The following is a 6,387-nucleotide window of genomic DNA, read 5'->3' as shown; positions in this document are numbered from 1 at the left end:
CCAGGGAAAAACCCCTCAAAGGGGGAAACTCTGTCCAACTCTTCCACTAGTAGATTCAAATCAAGCTTAGACAATCCAAGACCTTTTAGACCTAGACAAAGACCTCCTCCAATCACCAAGTCAACCCTTCCTTTTAGTAGATGATCCTTGCCAAAGTCTTCAGGTGTTAGCTTCTCAAATGTAGCTTCAATTCAGAATTTCGGCCCCCAACTTCAGTCCAGTAACTTTGCACGTGTGAGAGAGAGATGCCCAAAAGCTCCATTCTTTTCTTCCTTGTCTTCTTCCTCCTTTCTCCTGAACTTCACTCTTCTTTTCTGCCTCTTTCTCTTGTAGATTGAACTTGTTGAGTGTGTGTTCCAAATGAGTCGTGCTCCCTCTCTATATATACTGCTTCTGCTGGGTTGAATAGCGCTAATCCACGTTGATTTCATGAGGACAGGGCCGACTTGGTGTGGAGGTGACAAATGACACTTTTGACTAAAAAATAATTCTTTTTACATGATAGAAGAGCCCAAGAAGGGTCTAATAAAAATGACAATGACTCTATTTACTCGACACAAAACCTGGAAGCCTTCAGTGGAGGCTTTAGCCTAGAAAATAAATAAAAGAGCATAAAACCCATGCTTCAAAATATTTTTTCCTTTACAATAAATTTATTTTCTCTTTCTTTTCATCAAATACAATTATGAACACCGACACTAGTTACATTCTTCAACACCCCCTTTTAACTAGGGAGGTATTCATAATTACATGCATATATAAGTACATGGAAGATCACAAAATGATATGAACTATGAAGAGTCATAACACACACAATGCTACAGATTAGATACCTGACCAGGGTATACTCTAATTGGGTGGGACTAAGGTGTACTCAAGCTTTAGCCACTTTAGGTACCATCAGGCTTTTAAGCATTAACACCAACCCAAGGATCTAGGTGCGTATAGGTCGAAGCTCCAAGACCAACGCCACCCTCCCTACTTCAAGATCTAGACATCAACACATAGGCTGACCAGATGTCCTCCCAAGCATCTTGTTGCTACAAGATGCTTTATCTCTCCTTATCGACCAAATCTGTAATATCGATCAATCCAAACATTCTTATGAAATATTCAAACTTTTTATTTGGAAGAGATTTCGTCAACACGTTAGCTACCTATGCATTTGTCGGAGCTTCACGACCCTATCCTCCACCAAACTTCTAATGTAGTGGTACTTGTTATTGATATGTTTTGTCCTTGCATGAATCATGGTGTCTTCAAACATCTTGTTGTCACTTTGATTATCACAATTTATCATAGTAGGATCTAATGGCCTTCCAAACAAAGCTGACAACAATTTTCTTAACCAAACTGCTTCTTTTCCTACTTCACATGCAACAACATATTCAACTTAAATACTACTTAAAGCAACTTGATTTTGTTTTCTACTCTTCCATGAAGTCATTGTAGATCCCAAACTAAAATAGCTACTGGCAGTGCTTCTTCCTCTAACTATGACCCCAATCAGAGTCGGTAAAACCAATCAATTTAATCTCTTTCCCATCATACTTTAGGCAATGATGAATTGTTCGATGAAGGTATCTCAAGATATGCTTGGCAACTATCCAGTGGTCATGACAAGGCTCCATCTAAAATTGACTAAGAACATTTACAACAAAGCATATGTCAGGTCTGGTATTCACCAAGTGCATAAAAAAGCCCACCAATTTACTATAGCTTGTAGGATTGATGAGACTAGAGTCAGAGCTTCTCAACTTCTTTAGATTTGTGATCATGGGAATTGTCATAGGCTTGGAATCCATCATACCAAACTTTTGTAACATCTTGATTATGTACTTTCCTTGACCAAGATATATCTCACCAAGTTTTTTCCAAAACTCTAAGCCCAAGTAATAATGCATGAGTCCAAATATTTCATTTCAAATTTTGTTGCCAACATTTTCTTGCATTTTAGAATTTTGCGCTTTACATGTAATAAATAAATCATCCACATATAAAAGTATAACAACTGGTTTATTTTTCACTATCTTGATGTAGATATTTGCATCAACAAAACTTTTGATGAACACAATCCTTAAAAGATATGCATCCATCCTTGCATACTAAGCCCTAGGAGCTTGTTTCAAGCCATATAGAAGTTTCTTTAGTCTGCAAACATGAGTATCCCTGCTATTTATTTCAGAGCCTTCTGATTGTTCAATATATACCTCTTCATAAATGGTTCCATTTAGAAACATTGTTTTGACATCCATTTTATGAATATTCCATCCCATAGTAGCAACTAGCGAAACCAAAGATCTAATAGAAGTGTATCTGGTAGTGGGAGCAAAAGTTTCTTCATTATCTATTCCTTCCTTTTGAGAGAAACCCCTTGCAACAAATCTTGTTTTGTGTTTGCCTATGCTTCCATCAATGACATGTTTAATTTTGTAAATCCACTTTGAAGTGACAACAAATTTGTCACTAGGTCTAGGAACAATTTCCCAAGCCCCATTCTTCATGATGGATTGATATTCTTCTTGCATTGTTTTTTCCATTCTTCTTGATGAGCGGATTCTTCAAAGGTAGTTGTTTCTGCTTCGATTAACTTTGTCATGTATGTTGCATATCTTGAGTATTTTTTTGGTCTTTTGCTTTCTCTGAAAGTTCCTTTAGTTGCTTCATGTCCTTCGACATCTTCAAGTGTAGCTTTTAACCAACTTGGCCTCTTATTTGTTGCGGGAATGATTATAGGTTGAATAGGCTCACTTGGTCCTTCTTTTTGGTTTGTAGGTGTCTTGTCATGTTGCTCTTCTTCTTCAAATAGAGGTACATCTTTTTCATTAGATTTGATTGGCATATCCTTGGACCTTTTGTAGGCATGGTTTTTATCAAATATAACATCCCTGCTAACTTCAATTTGTCTTTTTTTTTGATGTAGATTCAATAAGCCTTTGATGAAAGGTTATAACCAACAAAGATACCTTTTATACTTTGTAGGGTCTTTCTTTTGCTTGTCTTTTGGAACATGAATATATGCGGGACATCCAAAGATTTGGAGATGGTCTACACATGGCTTCTTCCCTGTGAATGCTTCTTCCAGTGTCATATTATCAAGGATTCTACGAGGACATCTATTGTGTATGTATACTATTGTCATGGTTGCTTCTTCCCATAGAAATTTAGGTAGGTCTTGATCAAATATCATAGTCCTTATGCATTGTTTAATGGTTCTATTTTTCCTTTTTGCTACTCCATTCTATTCAGGGTTGTAGGGAACAATGAACTCCATCTTAATGCATGCTTCTTTACAATATGATGTAAGTTCTTTTGAAGTGTATTCACCTCCATTGTTAGATGTCAAAATCTCTATCTTTCTTTCAATTAAGGTCTCAACTTTGGATCTAAATTCCTTGAACTTTTCAAATACTTCGTCCTTTGTCTTGAGAAGATAGAGCCATGTCTTTCTAGAGTGATCATCAATGAAGATCACATAGTAAAGATGGCCTCCAAAAGATTTATTAGGCGTGGGCCCACAAACATCAGAATGAATGGGGCCTAATATCGCCTTTAGACCTTGTGTCACTATTTGTAAAAGGTTTTCTAGTGTTTTTTCCCAAAGCACATCCCTTGCATACTCCATGGTCTTCCTTGATGTTGGGGATGACCTTTACCTTTTGACTTAGAGAGGGTATTATCTTGTAATGAATATGTCCATATATTCTATGCCAAAGTTCGATAGGATTAATCTCCATGTGAACAAGGGCTTGAGGAGATGGTGTTATGACTCTATATAGTCTTCCTTCATGAATTCCGATAACCCTTGCCTTTTCAATACTTGAAGCCTTTTCCGAAACCAAAACTTTACCATCTACAAAAATAATCCTGTCTCCTTTATCTTCTAAACAAGGAATGGAAAGTAAATTCTTTTTCAAACCTGGGACATAGAGGATGTTGTTGAGGTGTAGCTTCACTTCACTTTTTAGCTTCAATGATGTAGATCCAAGGCTCTTGATTGCATAGTTGTTGTTGTCTCCAAGCTCCACTACATGTGATGATGATTCTCTTGATAAAGTATGAAGTTGTTCACTTTCTTCTGTTATATGTTTTGAGGCTCCACTATCAATGATCCATGCATTGTCATCATCAAGTATAATTGTAAGTGCGGTGAAGAATCCTTCACTCTTGACTCTCCTAGATAGATTGTAGATGATCCTTCCAACCCAACTTCCTATAATTTTCATGATCTTGTGTCCCATCTTCAAATAACTTGCCATTGACAGAGTGATTTTTTCTTCCAAAATTGCTTTTCCTTTTTTTAATTGATAACCAACAAAGTGATCTTCAATTAGTCCTTTCACCTTAGCTCTGATACCACGTTGAGAAATCAATGCTTATAGGAATTAAGGTTTGATTCCTCCTCTTTGATAATTACTTGTGATTTATGTTGGTTTCTTTTACTTCTATGTTAAATTATCTTTTGTCAAACAATGACCAAATTAAATGTATATGAAGACTACAGATAACAAGAGACACAAGATGTAGGCACTCAGCCAAGGCAAAACCCTTCCAAGGGGAACCAAGACCTCTTTCAATCGCCAAGTCAACCCTTCGTTTTAGTAGATGATCCCTGCCAAAGTCTCGAAGTGTTAGCTTCTCAAATGCAACGTCAATCCAAAATATCAGCCCCCAACTTTAGAATTTCGGAACTGTTATTGATTCAAAAATTTCGGCCCCAACTTCAGTCTAGTAACTTTGCTTGTGTGAGAGAGAGATGCCAAAAGACTCGGTTCTTATCTTCCCTAGCTTCTTCCTTCTTTCTTCTCAACCCCTCTTCTTTTCAGCCTCTTTCTCTTGTAGATCAAACTTGTTGAGTGTGTGTTCCAAATGAGTCGAGCTACCTCCCTATATATACTACTTCTACTGGGTCGAATAGCCCTAATCCAGACCGACTTCTTGAGGACAGGGCCGACTTGGTGTGGAGGTGACAAATGACACTACTGAAAAATAATTCTTTTTACATGATAGAAAAGCCCAAGAAGGGTCTAATAAAAATGACAATAACTCTATTCACTCAAGACAAAACCTAGAAGCCTTCAATGGAGACTTTGAACTAGAAAATAAATAAAAGAGCATGAAACCCATGCTTCAAAATATTTTTTTTTTTTTACAATATTTTTTTTTAATTCATCAAATACAATTATGAAGACCAACACTAGTTATACTCTTCAACGATTCTTGAACATATTTTGTATCTAAATTGCTTAACTAATATTGCAACGTAAGGAAGTTTTGTAATAAGTGATTGTTACTGCATAGAACATTAGATTTTAATAATATGATTGTATTGATAGAGCAAAAGTGAAAATCAAATGACTCACTAGTCAAAGAGGATTACAATATGATTTGGTAATTTGTGGAAAAAAGTTGGAATTGATTGTAGAATCCCATACAAGCTGTAACATTCCATTGGCATCCTCAATCATTTGAAGGGAATTATGTGATAGATCTCGAGGTTGTAATTAGCTTACAGGATTGCATTGAGAAAATTTGTGGATGATTTTCTGATACAATAAAAATTACAAAATCAACCTGCAATCAACATGGATGAGGAAGGACATTTTGGTTGCAAAGTTGTGTTAACATTAAAAATCATTTGGTTTCAGATATAGACTTCAGAATAGCTATAATGCTTCAAACTGGATGAATTAAAAGGTAACTAGGGAACGTGTCAATGTCATCTCCGCACTTAGAGTTACTGCTTGCTAACCTTACGGGGAATATCTATATAATCTGGAAACAAAATATGAACCTGGGAGGCCAAATATTATTTCAAAATGTGAAATGTATGTGCTGTTATTATAAAAATCAGCCTTGAAATCTGTGTGATAAATTTGGGTATCAAGCTATGTGCATATTTACACCGAATAATTTAATTCTGCCTCGGTATTTCTGCAAATCGGCTGTTAGAACCCCTAAAATGTGCAAATATGTGTATAAAAATATAAAAAACAGCGTTTAAATCTGGAAAGTCGTCACTTTGATCTAAGTGCCTTGAATTTTTTGGTGATGGAGTAGAAAATCAACTAAGCTGGAGTAATTCACAATGTTGATTGCTTTAGAAAATTCAAGTAAGCAAAATCAGAGTAATTAACAATGTTGATTGCTTCAGAAAATTCAAGCAAAATCATCCAGGGGATGTCAAATCACTTGCAGAGTACCTTCTGTCGTCAAGTCCAGGGATGAATCAATGTGAACACGATGAGAGCAACCCCTCTTTGTCAATGAGTAATATGTTGATAGGATAAGAGAACAAGAGAACTTGAGCTATGAATCCAGGAATCGAAGAAAAATACCTCTTCTCACCACCTCTCAAATGTTCATTGAATTCCCTGGGAGGTGTAC

Source organism: Pinus tabuliformis, chromosome 7, assembly GCF_031772625.1.
Source record: "Pinus tabuliformis cultivar Carrire ecotype Pingquan chromosome 7, CPIR1, whole genome shotgun sequence".
In the NCBI taxonomy this organism is placed as follows: domain Eukaryota; kingdom Viridiplantae; phylum Streptophyta; class Pinopsida; order Pinales; family Pinaceae; genus Pinus; species Pinus tabuliformis.
Note: the sequence above shows the minus strand (reverse complement) of the source record.